Source organism: Leguminivora glycinivorella, chromosome 2 (assembly GCF_023078275.1).
Source record: "Leguminivora glycinivorella isolate SPB_JAAS2020 chromosome 2, LegGlyc_1.1, whole genome shotgun sequence".
NCBI classification, from domain to species: Eukaryota; Metazoa; Arthropoda; class Insecta; order Lepidoptera; family Tortricidae; genus Leguminivora; species Leguminivora glycinivorella.
In genome coordinates, this window is record NC_062972.1 from 7885925 (window position 1) to 7906678 (window position 20754).

Consider the following 20754-nt stretch of genomic DNA (forward strand, 5'->3'; position numbering starts at 1 on the left):
ATACATTGAAAACATCCATGACTCAGGAACAAATATCTGTGCTCATCACACAAATAAATGCCCTTACCGGGATTCGAACCCGGGACCGCGGCACAGCAGGCAGGGTCACTACCGACTGCGCCAGACCGGTCGTCAAATCATTTAATTATTCCCGACCAAAACTTACTATGGATCTTGATGGGTAACTAATTTAATAACCCGATCAAATTAAATTGTTAAATTTTAATTCCTTTATCATTCATTCTCCTTGCTTTATCTCGGCATTTGCTACGGCTCATGGGAGCATAGGCTTCGCTGTGACAACTAAGCCCAAGATTTGGGGTAGTCACTAGTTTTACGAAAGCGACTGCCATCTGATCTTTCAATCCAGAGGTAACTAGGCCTTATTGGAGTTAGTCCGGTTTCCTCACGATGTATACCTTCACCGAAAAGCGACTGGCAAAAATATCAAATGAAATTTCGTACATAAGTTTCGAAAAAATCATTGGTACGAGCCGGAGTTCGAACCCGCGACCTCTGATCGAAAGTCGCACGCTGTTACCAATAGGCCACCAGCGCTTTGAATTCCTTTATAATTGTAAAATATTAATTTAAACATTTTCGCATATGTGTACGTGTACGCCATTAAATTTTCATATCAAACCGAAGAGCGGACAAGCGACTTCTATGGACGTAAAAATCGCCCGTGAAATCGATTAGAATCAGATTCAATTAGAGAGTTCGTTAGAGATTTTTTAACATATTTAAGGTATTTTTTAATCGGTTGGATTGTTCCACTTTTTGCGATTAGTTCCGATGAGTGGAAGTGGATATTTACCAGCGTTTGTTGCTTATGAAGGTAGAGGTCTGAGAGAAATCACACAACCATAACGCCGTGGCTTGCGTGGGCGACGGTCGCGCGATGGTCGCGCGACGGCGATGCGACGCATACGAAATCAAACCTTATCGATATGGAAGTAGACGATGCGATGGTCGCCCACGCAAGACACGGCGATACAAACCTATTTTATAAGTAAACTCACTTTTTTTTATTTGACACACAGAGACATTTTACTGCAAAAATTACACTGCTCTATATTTGTAAGACTGAAATTAAAAGATGCGATGAACATTGATAGTAGATTTTTTACAATCGTGTCTATTTGATATCTTGCAAATAGTAGACGTAAGTATACCACATTGTCACTTACCATTTTACTTAACTTATGGTAAGTGAAAATGTGTATATATAACAAAACTGCTGAAAAAATTAACTGAAGGCAATATCGACAGTAATAATTTCTACCTAACATATGTTATACTAGGTTAACCTAAACTAGGTTATGTATTTAATTGTATGGTAAAACTATTGAATGTTTCCGGTACGATCGGACTAGGTTTATTTTTTACCTCTAGGTGCAAGGTGTAATACGTAAATATGTTAAGCAAAAAAAATGACAATTGTATTGAAACCATTTCGTAATATAGGCTGCAGTATAAGTTTATTTATGTCTAGTCAGGTGTTAAACTGCATCTTAATTAAATGTAGATATCTAATTGAAAGTTTAATACGATCAGTAAAAAATCAATTTGTCAAGTGATGACATATTGTCGAAGATATTGAATAACCGCGTAAGTAACACATGTAGGTAAGGCTTCATTTTCATAGATTATGTTCAAAATTAGAACTTTATTAACATTGTTAGTTACGCGATATTGCACTATGATCAGGGACACAATACAAGTCATATAAAAGTCTAGAAATGGTGGACAAAAAGTAAGTAATTATTCAGTTTGTAAGTGTAATAAGTATTGTGTGCCCGCATTGCGGAGGGGTCAATTGTTTATTAACGAATCAGACAAAAACAAAGGATGCGGTACTTAGTCTATAGGGGTCTTGTAACCATGCGTCTGGCAAGTGAAAGAACTAATTCTTACTGACAATCGTAATTCAACGAAAACGATATCAAGAAAGTGGTAAATATGTTCTAAATGAATGATTTTTGTCGTTTGAATTCAGTTCAAAATAACTCGTATTTTGTACTACATAATTAGCAAGTTACTTAACAATTTAATGTGTATTGTTGTATTATAGACGAATAGCTAAAGTTGTTTTTTATACATATTAGGCGAGTTCATTTCTTGTATTTTCTTTAAAAATATTAAGCCTACTAATACTTAAAGATACCTACATTAATTATTGTCTATGTGTAATGATGGAAAGACGTTAATTATGCACGAAAAAAAAAGAGAATTATTGTATTGTAAATGTGGAACTGTCGTGCCGTGATAATTATTACGCTGATAATAATGCAATGATCACTCAGTCAAAGGTAGCCATAACATCAAGTAATCAACGGTTAAGGCCCTAGACAGACATCCGAAGGATGAAGCATCTGCTCAAAGATTCCAACTTCGCATCTGTTCCGTCTCCAATACATGCCCGTGCGCATCAGGCAGATGTTCAACGCTTCACGAAAACAATAACCCATATTGAACCAAGCTACAAACACAAATACAGTTCAAATTAGTTCGATGAGCAGTGAGCCGCGGTTAACTTTTTTAACGGAGTAGATTATGTTGTTCGAATTTTGAATTTGGCGGCGTTTTAGTCTGTGGTAGATCAGAGATAGCGCTAAACGGGTCATTACGACCCTCGACCCACAGGTATATTGCAGTAATGTGATGCATTTGTCAGAATAAGCGGCGGTTTTTGGGGTTAGCCTCTATTTGATTGGATGTCATTAGTCATTTGAACTCCTTTAATTAAGTTATAGACGTTATAGTACACTGATTTTAATTTAGATCGAAATTTGAGTAAATTTTCTAAGACGCAGAATAGATTTATTAAATACAGTGTGATCGGATAAGAAAAGAGAAGGTTAAAAAGTAATGCTAAGCAAAACTTTAGCCTTGTTAAATCTAGTATTACGTTCATACAACAATACAACGATTTAAGAAATAGAGTGGGAAACCCCCAAGGGCTCCTGCTAAGCTGCTTTCCCATAAATTGAACATCGACCACTTATACGCAGAAAAACAAAAAGTTTCATAAACCTTACACGCGATAATAAATCCTCAAGTCGCAATTACAAGATCGGATTTCGTTTGGAGGTTTTCGGTGAAGAGTAATGTTTTACTCCACTTATTTTGATACAAGGGGAAATGAATAAATATACCGTGATACGTATATGTACAACTCAATCATTGTAAGCTTTTGTTACTAACGAAGCATCTGGGTTCTTCGAGACTCTTGTTCTGATTATGATTTTAAACAGAGTACCACATGAGACTAAAGAAAAATTTGTTTTATTCAAAAAAACTGGTTCTTTTAACACACAAATCAAAACCCCCCTCTCTGAATTTCCTATAGATCTTGACTACTCATGACTTGTCTACTCATTAACATACATACCCACTTAAGTACGTTGATATTACTAGCTAATTATGTTAGGTCGTATATGTGATTTCCAAGTACCTATTTAACATGTTTGCATAGTAATAAATATAACACTTAAGTAAACTGCAAGAATAAATTTGTAATAAGTAATTTGTTTCATTACTTTACTCAAGACTTTTTACATCAGTCCCGCAAATGGTATAATATGTATACTCATATAGATCTGAGTTCGCTGACTTGGCAGTAAATAAGAACGCGTACGTACTTGATATTTGACATAAAGCTTGGCAACATGGCATAAAAGCAGTATGTCGTCTGATTCTTACATATTTATCGTTCTAAAAGAACTCCGTTCGCCTTTACACTTAGTTCCACTACCCTAACCTCTGCACCTATTGTATACTTAGACAATAGTTCACATTTAAATCAATCGGCCTCCCTGTTGTGCCTGCGGAAGACTTATTTCTTTGACCCTCAAATTTGGTAGGTAATTTAACTTTTCCCCTCCGAATAGCATTTCATTTACCTCTTCAACCGATACGCAGTGTGGGACGAACTAATCTGGCACAAGGAACGGCGTAGAGTGGACTTTAGAGAGAACACACCTACGATTTAGGTACATTTGTTAAGCATTCATGTAACATTACCGACACGGGGAAAGTTTTTGTTTCATTTTCAGTTCATGAGCGCTTTGAAGAGGACAGAATATCGGTTCGTTTTTTTTACTCAAAGCTTTTGTTTTTGAGCGCGTACGTATGATGCTACAAAAAAGTACTCGAATGAACTGTATCAGGTGGAAGTGTAATAACGCTAGAAACATTCCTTGAGGTACACCACGTCCTTAACTCTCTTGGACTTATATGTTTCATCATAATAAGACAAAATTAATGTTTTAAAGCTGAAAATATCTTTAAAATTAACGAAGACGAATGTGGATTGCACATTTCTATTACTAAGTATTGAGTAATTGATGATCAACTGTGTCATTAGCCTCTGAATGACACAAATCTAAATTGTATCAGTATTAGAGAACTCAACACTGCATTTGCAATATTTTGCAGTAATGGTGGTGTATGTATCAGTATATTAAGTACTTATGAAGTCGATACAGATGTAGTTTGTAGTGATTTTAAGACTTTTTTACGGGTGTTATACGATTCTCTGTGTGTGCGTCTCTGCGTCTGTCTGTGGTATCGTATAAACTTTGGAACAGACGAACTGATTTAGATTTTGTTTGTTTCTTGTTTAGAAGCTGTATTAGTCGGGAGTGTTATTAGCCATGTTTGTTAAAAATCGGCCCTCTATGTCGGTTTTTTTTTATGAAACTTAATTATAACACAGACTCCACAGTGTCCCCTGTGCCGATAATTCCCTCCATTGATTCGTAACGCCTCCCGCGCCACGCTACAATGCTCGCGAGTGAGCCCGACATTCGCCATTGTGTCTATGCCCGCTTTCCGCCATGTTATTTATGTCATAGAGCATAGAGCGTGTTGAAAAGCTTGTGCTCGGGAAATTAGACGGTCTTACGGCTTACATGAGTTGTGGCGAGGTGAAGGATCACTTTATAGGTCAGAACAATATTGAGCTTATTTTATTTATTATAATCGACACCAGAGTTTCTATGCCAGTGGGTAACAATTGAAAATATGTATATGAATTAACATAATATTTATTAACACTTACTAGAATTATTAAAGCAAACCTAATTATTTCATGTCCATTTTAGAATTACCTAGTTTGTAAACCTTTATATAAAGGCATTCAAGACGATGAAAAATCACTTAAAGGTTTATTATTTAGTTTTAATTTAATAATATGAGTGAAGATCGTGCTAGTTTAAATCAATATAAAGGTTTATCTTACTATAAGGATAGCTACCTACAATTTACCTAAACATGTAAATAAATATTATATCTACAAAAAATATTGGCAAGAAAAAGCAACTAAAGGTTGTTTGAAATTTTCTGTAACGTAAAATCATTTTTGGCGAATTTTTAATATTGATTTGAAACAAAGCTAAGGTCATATATACATTTTTGATTATTATACATACCTACTCCAAATAATAATAGCATAGTCATGAATAGAAATGAAGTCAACTGCTATAGGGGCAACCGGTAAGTTCTCGTATGTGGTCGTGGAGAATAAACAATTATTTCCTCTCGGTGCAGGGGGCAGCGCGTGGCTGCGACGCGGGGACTCTAAGGCACCACATTAATGAGAACGGAACGAGAAATTGTGATTGAAACTAGATTAATGGTAAATCTTAAAAAATGACTGATCATAAACTGAAATAGATACCATACACTAAAGAAAAAGCGATCAAGCCCAATGTATAGTTTAGTGTATTTTTACTTTAGTGTATGGTATCTATTTCAGTGTATAATTTATATACCTATAGTAGTGTTACTACTTAAAAAAACAAATCAAAAAATATTTAATAAATAAAATAATTTGATTTGTTCCCTACATTGAATTACTGATCAGTTTACAAATTTTTAAATTTGCGTAATTTAGATTTAAGAACTTTTCCCGTAAATAAATAAATTTGACTAATTACATAATTTACATTAGCTGAAAAAACACCCGTTCGTTTATTTTGTTTAATCAAAAGGTAAAAGGAATTGTATCAGTGGTATATTCAGTTATTCACATTAGCTGATGTAAAAAATGACATTACAAAAATGATGGGAAGATGACTCTCTCCTCTCTTTTTAAGAAAATAAATATATACTTAATTACTTGTATCTGATTTATATATAGAGCATTACTAGTATTACGCTACACTAAAACTGATGGATACATTTTTCTTTCTGCGAGACAGGACAGATAGATGGGTAGCATTTTATAACGCATTTGTATGATAATTGGCAATAAACTTAACGTAAAATTGTTAATGAATTACACATTATTGTAATTTTTCAAGTTTCTAATCAAACAAAAAAATTGCCAGTTTAACACGGAATAATTAGGACACAAATGACACCTATTCTGGATTGATTCATTGCATTTTAAGTCTCATTTGTATTTTGTATCGTTAACCACATATATTAACCACATATAAGTTAAATGTAAACCAATTGTATTACCTACACTTTGAAATAATGTAGTTTAACACGATTTTCAGTACAGTTGAGATATAAATTTATCTGCTACAACAATGTAAGCAATATAACATAGTAATTTATTTTTCAGGTCTTGATTGAATTTTAAAATGCATTTGTAAGGTGAGTGGTAAATAAATTATTATTGCCTGATATTATTTTTGTACGCTTGTAAAGATAAACAAAGTTTAACAAAGGTTTACAATAACTATATAATTGGAGTCCATAATTGCATTTTAGACATCGCTCCTTGTGTGCACTGGTACTAATCAAAAGTCCAATAATAAATTATTTTACTCAGCAAAACTGTTGAATTCAAGGTACTAATTAACTACTACTAACTAAGTGTGCAAATAAAAATTTCATGGAAATATTTTTTATTCTCGAAATTTTCAGTATCGCCCTTCTCCACGCAAGCCGACGAGCACCGCTGCGCCACCGAATCTGATCACTGACCCATGAACGAACAGAAAGGAAATTTTCTCCTACCAAAGAAAACACGGCCTTATAAATAACTCTATCGACCCTACTCCTACATCACCCTATGACAAAAGAGTTATCGGTGCGTTGAAAACAAAATGGCAAAGTGATTTATATGAAACGCCGCATTAGCTGCGTATTGTGGCAAATATAGTTTTGGGCAACCTGTATGTGTATTGTGTGTGTTTATTTATTTTTGTGTGTCAGTACCCAGTTTTACACCTTTCGCTGTGGCTATTATCTAAAGTAGCATATTTTTAAATTATAATCAAACTCTTTAAGGTCCAATCGACCTCAAGCCACAACAGACCCTTTAGCACAACCTGCCTTGTCGCGCGCGAGTTCATACATCAAGCGCGACTTCAAGTATGGACTCGCGCGCGACAAGGCAAGTTGTGCTAGAGGGTCAGATGTGTCAACTGTTGTTAGGTTTCCAGTAAAAGCTAGCGTCGCGGACTATAATTTTACGGACCAAGATTTTTTTTTTCCTTTTTTCATATTTAAAATATTTAAGTATATACCTACTTATATTGTTGATTTGATGAGGTGTTAAAAACAGTGGGAAACAAAACCGTGTGAATATTTATTAATTTTAAAATTTTACTTATTGTTGAAAATTTTAAGGGTAGAATGATATCAAAGTCAGTTACAAAAAATCCAAAAATCCTATATATAGTTGTTTTTCATGTAGAAAGACGTTCTTCATCCATACAGGCTTAATAATATGCTGATGCTGACATTTATAAGTTAAAAATGAATTAAGGGTTTTATTATTAGTTGGTGCCGTTGGTGGTTCTATATTTAAATAATAAATAATTATTATTAATGTATAATATTACCTACCATGTGCAGTTTAGCCAGTCATTTACCCCTAAGCCTCACCCAATCCGTATCACAAATGAAGACATCACAAACGTACATGATTTATTCTATAGCAGATCCCGTGACGTTTCCAGGCCATAAATATCTGCCCAAGGCGAGTGGACATATCGGGCCGCAATGAAGAGCCTGTATTCGTCGACAGCGGGATGCAAGCCTGTCGTTATGAATGGTGAGGTGGGGTCCTTGTTCGAGCGGTTCTAAGATGTTTAGCCAAGGCGCGTAAGTTGTTCCTTTACATTTGCCAAGGCAAACGGACATATCGGGCTGCAATGAAGAGCCTGTACTCGTCGACAGCGGGATGCAAGCCTCTATACGATTACCTACTTGCCTATTAAACCCCTTAGTCCCAAGACAACTCTGCGTTAAATTCCGCTGCAACAACGCCCGTACCCGCTACGTACCGTCACAGGCGGATACACCCGGCTATGTCCGGGTACTCGGGTATAATCTGCCTCGTCCGGCCGGCCGCCGCGCCGGTAGTAACAGCGAATTTCAACCCATTTCGAGCGCTGGGATTTCTTGCTTATTTAAATATGTAAGTATGTTTAGTAAAACGTCCCACTTTGTCGGTTACTATTAAGGCGAGATTAACTTGTATCTTTATATAAATAAACTGACATAGCGGCTTTATTGCAATCGACAAAGTGGGACGTTTTTCCGTGCACACTCACAAATATAAAAGAAGAAACTGACTGACTGACTGGCTTATCAACGCACAGCCGAAACCATAGAGAAGTCCTAGAGATCCCAAATTTAGCACGTAGGTTCCTTACAAGGTGTAAAAGAGCACTAAGAAAGAATTTTTCAAAATTCACCTCTTAAGAGGGTGAAATGGGGGTCCAAAGTTTGTATGGAAAAACAAGATTACATACGCGAGCGAATTTGCGAGAAAAAGCTAGTTAAAATACATATAGTCCTAAGACAGCTCTGCGTACAATTCCGCTGCAACAGGGCCCGTACCCGCTACATACCGTCACAGGCGGGTACACCCGGCTATAAGGTACCCGGGTATAAATCCTCCCATCCGGCCGGCCGCCGCGCCGGTAGTGGCGACGATTATTCACTCAATATGGAGCTCTGGGATTACTTGCTTATTGAAATCTTAGTCCTAAGATAGCTCAATTCCGCTGCAACAGGGCCCGTACCCGCTACATACCGTCACAGGCGGGTACACCCGGCTACGTCCGGGTACCCGGTAGGTACCCGGGTATAAATCTGCCGCATCCGGCCGGCCGCCGCGCCGGTAGTGGCGACGATTATTCACCCAATATCGAGTTTTGGCTTCACTTGCTCGCTCCTAATCTTCAGTTTCGTCGCGTGGATTTATGTACGTGTGCAGTCGTCTTGTTTTGCCTTGCGCCTATCCTTGTATACATATGAATGCATATGTGGATTGCTGCTACACAAATATCTACTTACCTACCTGTCAAATGAAATATTGGTAACTAACATGAATATAACACAGCTTTCAAATAAAAAAAACTAAATCGAAATCGGTTCATTCATTCAGGAGCTACGATGCCACAGACAGACACACACACAGACAGACAAACAGACAGACAGACAGACAGACAGACAGACAGACAGACAGACAGACAGACAGACAGACGGACAGACAGACACGTCAAACTTATAACACCCCGTCGTTTTTTCGTCGGGGGTTAAAAAGAGGCGTTATGAGAATTTATTTTAATTAAGGCCTTAAGAGTTATTTTATAAATGGGATTTTAGTTTTCAATTCTATAATTTTGTAATTTTTAACCCCCGACGCAAAAACGAAGGGGTGTTATAAGTTTGACGTGTCTGTCTGTCCGTCTGTGTGTGTGTCTGTCTGTGGCATCGTAGCTCCCGAACGGATGAACCGATTTAGATTTAGTTTTTTTTGTCTAAAAGCTGAGTTAGTCGGGAGTGTTCTTAGCCATGTTTCATGAAAATCGGTCCACTATGTCGCGGTCGGGGGTTTTTTCAAAATTTTAATTTTGTGGTTAGGTTTTTTATAAATGGGATTTTAGTTTTCAATTCTATAATTTTGTAATTTTATTCCTTATGCTTCAAACTTTAAGGATATGATGAACCAAGACTAATATTACTAAACTGTAGTTGTAGCACATCATGTTTAGTTTTTAACCCCCGACACAAAAACGACGGTCTGTCTGTCTGTCTGTCTGTCTGTGTGTGTGTCTGTCTGTGGCATCGTAGCTCCCGAACGGATGAACCGATTTGGATTTAGTTTTTTTTGGCTGAAAGCTGAGTAAGTCGGGAATGTTCTTAGCCATGTTTCATGAAAATCGGTATACTATGTCGCGGTCGGGGGTTTTTTCAAAATTTTAATTTTGTAATTAGGTTATTAACATGCATAAATGCTCATAAAATGTATGGGATCATAACAGTAATGGATTTTTAAAGTATCAATAATTAAACCGTTAACAAAATGTAGCACTTATAGTTTATGATGATTTACCAAATTGTATGTACCTATATTGAAAGTCTCAATAGAAACTTATTCAGAGATTTTAAACTTCAGTTGTTTGAGAATACAATTCTGTGTGTTTGATATAATTTCTTCATGTAAAACTATCGATATTTTGGTATCACTACAAGAAGCGGCATTCACTCAGGACCCATGATAATCACTGTAGAAAACTTTAAAAAACTGGCAGAATAAAAATCGTAACGTAAGTAAATAAAGTGTTTCAAACCAGGCAGGCAAGACAAGCATGGTTGCGCGATAAATGATAAAAACATCAGGCCATCCCTTTCGCACTATTTGTAAGTGCGATAGTGACGGCCTGATATTTTATCGTTTATCGTGTGACCATGCTATCGGTGCAGTTCCGATTCAGTTTTGCAAAATATTATTTCAAATTCGTAACTCAGGAAAGAATTACCATTGCACAATAAAAATCACAAAGAGACTTTCAACATAATGTCTTTAAGCTACCGTTCCGCCATTGAATGGCAGGTAAGCAAACTACAAAACACTAAGATACAGGTAACTTGACAAAATTTACGACTTTTATTGTTACCATTGTTGTTACAACTGACTACAATACGGAAGGTCTTAAATGTTTATGAGATTTTAAATTTGCATGAATTCAGCTTTCACTTTTCTTTTGAGGATTAGAATGGTCTGTTGCGTAAACTACTTTTTGCATTTTAAGACTATTGTAGATGCATTTTAAAACTGGCTTAATGTTATTAAACTATTTCGTAACCAGTTTTCGGACAGTTTCTAATGCAATTACTTTTAAGATTATCTCAATTTATTATATCCGGATTGAGTTGTTATGATAGTAAAAGGTTTGATAAGGTAATTAAAACGACAACTGTTGGCTGTAAATTAGAAATAATTTATTACTTTATTATAACGAACTTAGTTTAATATGCAGTATGTTTAACGACCACTAAATTATTTAATTAAAATCGTCATGTGTTAAACTTAAAGTTTTGTTGAAGGAAAAGCGCTACAAGTAAGCCAAACTTTTAATCACAGCAGACTAGCGCCATCTACAGTTTCACCCTCACATCGCGTTGTGGCATCGAAAACAACCCTCGCTAGCATCTACATGAACCATTTACAACCCCCGAGCTGCCCTAAAATGCGAAAGCTCACACCCTCTACGCAGCGCCATCTCTGGGATGGAGCACGAACTTCCCAAAAAGCTCGCTGTTTCGAAAAAGTTCCGCGCTTTGCCGCAGCGGCAGCACCATCTGAAAGCTTGAATGAAATATCAGGCGCGTTGGAGAATAAATGTTACGTGTCAAGGATAGAGTTGTTTTCGGCTTGTAACTTTTTATCGGTGGGCAGAGTATGCAGATTAACGGGCTATTACATGGTAATTTATTTGAAACGAATGACCACTTTGCGGTGTAGTGCATCGCTGAACGTTTATACGGACCCTGACCTTATGTCGTCAATTTATGGCGAGCCGTTAAACTATTTTATGTAACAGCTGGCTTCTTAGCACACTAACCCTGTTTGTTAGGACTTTCACCTTTTGATAACCAAAAAAATAATTATGTTTTTTGTTAGTTTTTTTTTTGTGTCAGCGTGCGAAAAGAAATTCGTATTGAACATCGTGTTTGTAGCTGCTTAATGTATCACAAAATGTGTGCTATTATTAAACGTCGTGTGATTGTGCATCAAGCAGCTACAACTTTTATTGAAAGTCTACTTTATCAGTCTTAACGATTAATTACCTAGATATTACAGTAAAACCCGTAAAATTCACAAGGACACAGACAATGTAGAGGCATATATTCATTATATTCTCTACCTACTTAACATTTTGAATTTTAATGCAGAATTTGCTGAGGCCAATGACTTCATTACGGTATAAGTTTATGGCTTGTTTTTTATTAGTTTAGTCTACAAAATATGTAAAAGGTAATTTAAGTTTATTACCAGCTTAGAATGGTTCGTAAGAATTTTTCTTAAGACCCAGAAATTTAGTTCTATTTGTAATTAACCAAATCCCGTTTTTTTTTTGTTTTTTTATCTGTCATAGGATATCTTCATCATTTAGTGTGGATCGTCAATTACACACTTTATTTCTAATACATTCATACTTTCGTTAACAAGACTGAAAAACACACTTAAAACAACGTCTTTGATCAACATTACACGACTTTGACGACCGGTCTGGCTCAGTCGGTAGTGACCCTGCCTGCTAAGCCGCGGTCCTGGGTTCGAATCCCGGTAAGGGCATTTATTTGTGTGATGAGCACAGATATTTGTTCCTGAGTCTTGAATGCTTTCTATGTATATAAGTATGTATGTATCTATTTAAGTATGTATATCGTCGCTTAGCACCCATAGTACAAGCTTTACTTAGTTTGGGGCTAAGTTGATCTGTCTGTGTAAGGTGTCCCCAATATTTATTTATTTTATTTATTTATTTATTCATTATCTTTTCACCTAGTCACCTAGTTCTCTGAAAACTGATGTTAATAAATATAGGGTTACAAACACCGTTCAAATAGCAACAGATAGTTGTCATTTCTCTATATAAATACATATAGTCGAGTTCGCATTACTAGGTGTGGAGAGCCCTTTATACATGACAAAAACCGACCAACCAAAAAGCAGTGAAGAAAGATGTGATATTCAATACATACATACATACATACAATCACGCCTGTATCCCATAAAGGGGTAGGCAGAGCACATGATACTACTAAAGCTTCAGGGCCACTCTTGGCAAATAAGGGGTTAAAAGAAAACGAAACTGTGACATTGCAGTGACAGGTTGCCAGCCTCTCGCCTACGCCACAATTTAACCCATATCCCACAGTCGCCTTCTACGACACCCACGGGAAGAAACAACACTGATATCAATTAAATACTGATATCAATTAGCCAAAAGAAGAAAGAAAACATACAGACAATTTTATTTTCATTTAAATTTCATTTCTGTATTATCCTGTCACATACTTCTGTTGTATCTCCAAGAAATAAAAATAAAAATAAATAAAATAATTACTTAGTTATGTTCTGGAGGAGAAAAACAGTCGAGTACGAAACCTACAATTTAAGGTTCCTTTCGATTTTGTAATTTTGGTTCCCATGACTCCTAAAAACTGGATTTTTATCGTAATTCTTAAATCAACCAACGCCCATTAATGTCATTAGTTATGACATATCGACTGTTGAAAGCCTGTCACAACTCATTACCAAAGAATAATCAATATAATCATACAGCTTTCAATTAAGTCCAGTAACGAGATGAATTTATATTTTTCGTAAGCTTATCAAGAATAGTGTCACCTCTAGTACATTAACAACATTATTGATACTTGAATATAGTTGTATTTCCAACATCAGAAGAAAATATGATACGATTTGTCGAAAGTAACTTCCAAATGTACTGAACTGTTTCATTCGCGTGCCAAAAACGGCCGAACACGAAAACCGACGTGTTCTGCACTTTGAAAATCGAGCACCATTTCTCATCGCGCTCTCTCTCTCATTGTAAATTACCTAAGAGTGATAGAGGTAGAGATATGAGCTTTCAGATCGGATGTTGAGTTTTTGTAGTCATGTCACCTGCGGTGTCTCGTTGTCGGCCTTACTAATGTGCCCATCAATTAAGTATTAACTTAATCGCTTCCATTGATGAATTACGTGGAACAAGGAATGGGACAGGTCGACGGATTATGTTGAGATATGGAAGATGTGAAACCGTTGCTTGTTAGCAAATTGCACAGGTTTTTGTCGGATTTCTGAGCATGTTGTTATATCGGATTATGTTGCAATTATCGGTAACTACTAGGAGTTTAGTAAATAGTTATATTCCAATTAAAAAACTCTTAACATCAACACAGACGAGACGAGAGGATATAATTCTTGGAGAGTTAGGAAGAAATTGTAGGAGGAAAAACTGTGGCGATCCACTGAGAAACGGCCGGCCGGAAGGTCCAGTCACCGATGGATTGACGAGGTCCAGAAATACCTGTGTGCCCTACTAGTGACCGATTGGCATCAGATTGCACAGGAATGGAAGCGAATGGCGAAGTCTAGTGTCGGAGGCTAAGATCCACTTCGGATCGCTGAGTCAGCGACGTATGTAACGTACAAGTGCGAGGCCAATCTTAACAAGACAGCGCTTAGGCGTTTTCTACCCTCAAGAACCTTCATAATCCGACGTAAAATGCGGGATTGCGGGCTCAGCTCCAATCGTAAAGGCTACTCAAAACCGGTAAAAACGGACTAAAATTTACGTGTAAAATAATTGCCCTTATATTCACGAATTTCCAAAAATGCTTCAACACCTCAATTTAATTAACCAATCCTAAAAATAGAGCGTTAATCCTAGGTGCGTACGCGCCGGTCCAATCGTAATGGCGCGCGATGGCCGCGCCGGATAGCATTGTGCGCGCGCCGCGATCGCGTCGCCGATTGCGCGCGCCTGTCGTCTGTCGCGTCCCTATCGCCTTCATCGCACGCAAATTATAATCGATACCATTATTGTAATATCGTAGCTATTGTTAACGCTTTGTTTTGGTGTAAGGTTTTAATTGTGACGTGGGCGTTGGTGACATGACTAGAAAAATAAGAAAATAAAATTTTTCAATTCGCACGTTCTGCAAGCACGGTAAAAAAGCACCGATGCGTCCGAGCACACTAGCGTGCTAGGCCCGCAGGACGTCTGATAATATTCCTTGACTATTGATCTGGATACACTTTTTATTAATATTACAACATAGTTTACCAGGTATCTTGACGCTGTCTTCCGTGGAGAGCTTTAGTTCTTTTGGAAAACTATGCGTTACTAATTCTCAGTACACAGTTAAGAAACAGAGGCTAGTGAATCTTAAGAAGCTTAATTAAGTAAATGAGTTTCAGAGCTGTTATTTTCTTCATATTTTTTTCATGACACTCAAAATAGTGATAATTTTAGAAGATGACGATAAAACGGCAAATTTTCTTGATTCTACTCTAAATTGCCTAGATGCCTATGCTTTATATAAATGTGAAATCTTTGAAATAACATTGTAGCTAGGCAAATTGATTAAACGTACCGATAAAAAAACAAATAACCTATATTATTTACAAGTTCCGTGTAATAAACTTAACATTTCCAACCCCTACTTTCCCCTCTAAACTTCACCTTAAGGCGGTATTCATTCCCACAGTTTTGTCCGCAGTATTCCCATGGCTCATTTTCCACTTAACATTCGTAATTCAAAAGCTATAAACCGGGTTCACCGTTTAGTGGCGGTAGTTTTATTATGGAATCGTGTGGTCCAAGGAAAAATGACCGAGATTGGTTTTTTATCTATACAGTGTGTACAGCTACACGGGCGGACATACATTTGTAGCGGCACGTAACTTTAGCGCTGACCGTTATTGCGCAGAAGTCAAAAACAGGTATCTCAGGGGATTACAGGGGGCGAAGGGTATGCGTAACATGCGTCCCCATTCGCAGCAAAAATTCTTAGAATTAAATAACAAATATGTATACCTATCCATATAAAATAAGTCGGCTCGCAATGTTATTCAAACACACTCGCGTTAAACGCTCGTTGACAGTTGTCATTGACCTTTATCCCAACCATGTTCACAGAACGTTGCTGCTGAGAAATTTTTCAAAGATTAATTATGGGGTGAAAATTGAGAGTAACTCAAAAACACTTCTATTAAGTAATGGTAACTAATAATAATTCTATGCCTGATTTATTTAATTTATTCCTCGTGTCTTATACGACTTACGCCGTGTCTTGCGTGGGCGACGGTCGCGCGACCGTCGCCGTCGCGTCTCATACTTCCATATCGATAAGGTTTGATTTCGTATGCGTCGCATCGCCGTCGCGCGACCATCGCGCGACCGTCGCCCACGCAAGCCACGGCGTTACACACTATAAAATTAACATACATATAAGGTAAAATTACCAGTGCTCGACACATCTATTGGCAATCACTTTACATTTAAACTGAAATCTACTGCGTATACTGTCGAGCACTCTTTAAAACACTTTTTTGATATTTGATTTGTCCCTATTCGTAATCTGAATTTTATCATGTACTGCACGCTTCGTGCAAACAGTTTTGTGAAACTAATAATCAATGTCGTAACTAATAACCAATTATAATTATGTATTTGCGATACTCGTATCGAAATACAAATTCATTACACTGACATGTGTAAACAGCGGTTGGCAAATAAGCGAATAATTAATCAATTACTTGAGAATTGAGAAGTTCATTTTTCAAAGATTTTTATTATTTATTTATTTATTCTTTATTGCACGTAAAAAAATAAGTACAAATGGTGGACATAATGCCTTAAGGCATTCTCTACCAGTCAACCACTGGGTTAAAAAGAAACATTTGGTACGAAGATTTTTTTATTTGTTTATTTATTTCTGGCGAAGTAGTACACAGTTTAAGATAGCCAGAGCCACCAACAGTGTAAGTTAAACGCAGTCTTTAATGAGTCCGCTCCGCGTTAGAAACCATAGGTACCTACATATTTAACCGTGTCTGTGCGGATGACACGAGAGTTGACAAGAGGCGTCTCATCAAGGTTTTTTACGTGTGGCATATGGCATCGACAAAATCGACAAAGTATGTTCGTCGCCACTGCGTAAAGTTTTCGAAAATGGAACACGCAACAAATCGGTTAAGTTCGGTCCCGTTTGCCTCTCATCGCTTAAGGCCCGCACACACCAAGCTGTCGCCTGCCGGGCCCGAAGAAGGCGAGCGCTCCTAATAAACACGAGCGTCAATAAAAGTCACCGCTCCACTATACATATGTCCCTTTTCGCCAGCAGGTGGACGCCGCAGGGCTGCTAGATATTATACTTGGAGTAATTTTAAAATCTGTTTCGTAGATAGGGGGCTAGGACTATCATAGAAATGTTATATGATGACCAAGGAGCAAATTGTGTCGACTTTGTGGAAATATGTCGTAAGTAGCGAGTGGCAACAAAAGCCAATGAAACACAACTTAGCTTGCACAAGTCAACCAAGGGTCGAAAAACTTTTTTACCCGAAGATCGCAATGATGAATCGGCAGCCAGATAAGGGAAGCATGTGAAAAATTAAAAAAAAAACCTTCCCAAATGTTCTCATACAGCAAGACGTAAGTAGGTAAGTACTCGTGATGTGCTTCAGTTTCAATGCTGTGATTTTGAAGAAACCTCTTAGGTATCTTCTTCGGTTGAAATAAAATCTAAATCAGATTAAGTATTTAATCTTAAACTATCAATCATATTTTCGCCAATATGCCATTTTTATTTAATCACCGAAGGTATAAATTATGTGATGACCCTGCGTGTGCCGTACGAGCATTAAGGTATGTAAATCCAGATTTCTGTAGACGGATGCCGTCATTTCATACATTCGAACCCAGGCCACGTGTAAACCTGGCTTAATAGATATTCTTTAAATATACCACGCGTGTGCCGGCTCGAATAACATCCTTCGAAATACGTGTGTTCTAGGTGACTGGGAAATAAAAAGTATCCCATATCAGGTATTGATGTCATAAAACATGGAGTTTATTAGTTATCAATACCATAACGCAAACGGCCATATCTCAAGGAGCCTAGTAATAACCGCTTACAGGAAAAAAAAAAACTTAAATAACGTTTCTGTTATCCCAATTTGTTTGGCAATCAAAATTGGCCATTCATCTTGGTTATTTACCAACATAGGAAAAACCGACACCGCCAACTATGTTAATGTAACTAACTCATTAATCTCATTATTTTAGTGTTGGAATACTACGCCATATTCCTAAGATTAGAATATACCAATAAGCTACAGATGACGAAGAACCGTATTCGTACTATCTAGTCTCTAAGCAATTAAAAAAAATATAGTCATTTTAGATTTTAAATACATGTCGGAGAATGACCAAAATGCGGTTTAAGATACGTTTTATGACGCAATATTTGACAAATAGAGCAAACAAAAAAAAGTCATTTTAGATTTTCAATTAGATAGTTATTTATGACAATGACAGATACGGAAACCGATGAACAAAGGTAAATAAGCTAGTCAATGATAATGAACCACTGCCTATTTCTGCTCCTTCATTGTCAACTAAACTCTTGTTTATAAACAGGCTTTCTTCCAATAATTGAACAAACTAACGCCAATCAAATGCATCCGGCCATACAAATCGCGCAGGCTTCAGTCAGGGCACGCAACGAGGTGTTTAATGATGCAATAATTTGCATAGAAGCCCGTTGGAGACCTATTCTCACATCAACTGTCCGTGTAAACCAGCATCAGCTGCGTAAAGTTGCCTTTTAGAGCGAGGGCTCTTGTTACGAGGACGCTGTCACTAAAATATCGCGCCAATGTGACGAACGCGTTGTTTTTTGCTGCCAACTCATTATAGAAAGGAATTCTCTTTAGCGTGGAAGTATGTTGGCCTTAACAACGATCGTGGAGAAATATTTTATTTATAATTTTCCTTCTAAGTTACCACTACTTGGAAACAAATATTTTAAAAGAGTATGGGAAACTACAGTTGCAATAAAACTGTACAAAAATGTTAAAGCTTACCATAAAAGAGACTCGCCAATTGATTTACAGCAATATGTTTACCTGAAAAAAAAAGTTGATTATGTAAACAACGGCCATAAACGCAGGTGTGAAAAAAATCATTAAAGGAGCATTGAAAAATGGGCCCAAATCAATTAAGGCACCGCGAGTGGAGAATAAATCGGGCCTTTCCGCCGATCCGGCCCGCCGCTAAGCCCGGCGCGCAATCTGACATTTATGAGTCCCATAAAAACGCTCAAGTAGTGACTTTTACTACTTGTTTAGTGAACATAAATGTCTTTGCCTTGCCCGAGCTCCACGTCGGCCGTATTTAAAAGCGCACAGTTCGTGCAATGTTTTGCTCCTTTTACCACTTTTTATTTACTGTAACTGTACTGTTATGCAACTGTATAATGCTTTGGTTACTTTTCAGCGGGAATTTACGAGTGTCGTCTTTTGTCTTTATTTTAGCTGCGAAAACATGTTTGTTTTTAGTTTCGGTAAGTTGGTTTGAATTATGCATTTGTCTTGACAAATCGCTATGTGGAAATTAGTGAGCGATTCTTATTTTCTTGGGTCAAGTTGAATGTCTGCTTTTGAAATATTGTTTCTCGTAGCCTTCCGGAACATTGGGTTATAAATTTAATGGTATACGTGACAGGCTTTTTAAGGAACAACTGGTCGCTAAGTATGTGGTGACTCAATAAATCAACGTAGAGTGATAGGACCGCCATAACGATGCTATCTGATATTGTTTACAACAGAGGTACTCGTAAAATCAATTAAACTCTTACATTTGATAAATTATTCATATAAGAGTTTTGAATGATTCACGGTTTTTTCATTAGACTTATATTGACCGGGATATAGATTAGATTAGATTAGATTAATTTATTTCTCATTGAAAATGTACATTAAATTTTACATGTCAGAATAAAATAAAATGCATTCACAAAAAGATCGTCATTACACAATATCAAAATAATAATAAATTATAATAATGGTCTAAAATCTAAATCATTCGATGTCAGTAGTAAAATTAGGTATACAGGAAAAAATAAAAAATATACAACAAAATACCTATCATATATCAAAAGTGACAAATAACTACGAGTATAACTATATTCGGCTAGGCTAGACCGTGATTACCTTTTTGATTTTTGTCGAGCTCCCGATATATCGACGCAGTTGCATGCATCATGATCACGGAAAACTGACGAAGGCGAGTGGATGTTAAAGTTGCATAGACAGCGCGCAATAACCACGGTCTATAAAATCACGAACCACGGTCTATATCCCGGTCAATATAGGTCAAATTATTCATATGTTTGGAGAATTTTATTATCTACTAACTTGAACAAAAGCGAGAACTCTTTACCACGACGACCTTTATATCAATTATGGCATCATCAACGGTATCCACTTAAATGAGTGTCTCAATAATTACCAGTTCATAACATCGATACCTTATCGAACAATTATAAAAATGGTGCGCATTAAACTACTTGAATGTATGATACTTATTTCCAGTAATTGTATGACAATTCTTGGTTTTACCTTATCACAAAGGCAAAATACAAAGAGTTGTAAAAAAAACCAAATGTATTAATCACTAGGTAGTATTAAATAGGTAACTTAAAGCCTATTTATTCGTAGATCTTGTGATGAATTTAAAACTTTGCCACCTAGTAGAAGTAAATAATGCAGTTCATCGTCCTAGTGGTAAATTATGAATTTAAATATTGTAGTAAATATTATATTAGACTTTGAATCTTAAGGTACTTATAAGCGCACCTGTTTCCGCTTACGCTACACCATATACATATGTGTCGCTTAAGACGATACGGTAGGGGTCAATTCTCCATACAAACGCTCTCGCCTATTTCCTCCCTGGTTTTTGAAGATAGAGC

The 20754-nt window shown here is 36.8% G+C and overlaps 1 protein-coding gene across 4 annotated transcripts in view; it reads right to left on the reverse strand.

Annotated features, from left to right (window-relative positions):
• The window catches only part of LOC125236104 (homeotic protein antennapedia), a 253715-nt gene that overhangs the window by 130361 nt on the left and 102600 nt on the right, over positions 1 to 20754 (reverse strand). For 3 of the 4 annotated variants that reach the window (XM_048142827.1, XM_048142817.1, XM_048142803.1), the window contains exon 2: positions 18866 to 18907. The exons of the other annotated variant lie outside the window; for it this stretch is intronic. The gene's annotated coding sequence lies outside the window, so the exon portion shown is untranslated. The remainder of the gene's footprint in view (positions 1 to 18865; positions 18908 to 20754) is intronic. 4 annotated transcript variants of the gene reach the window in all.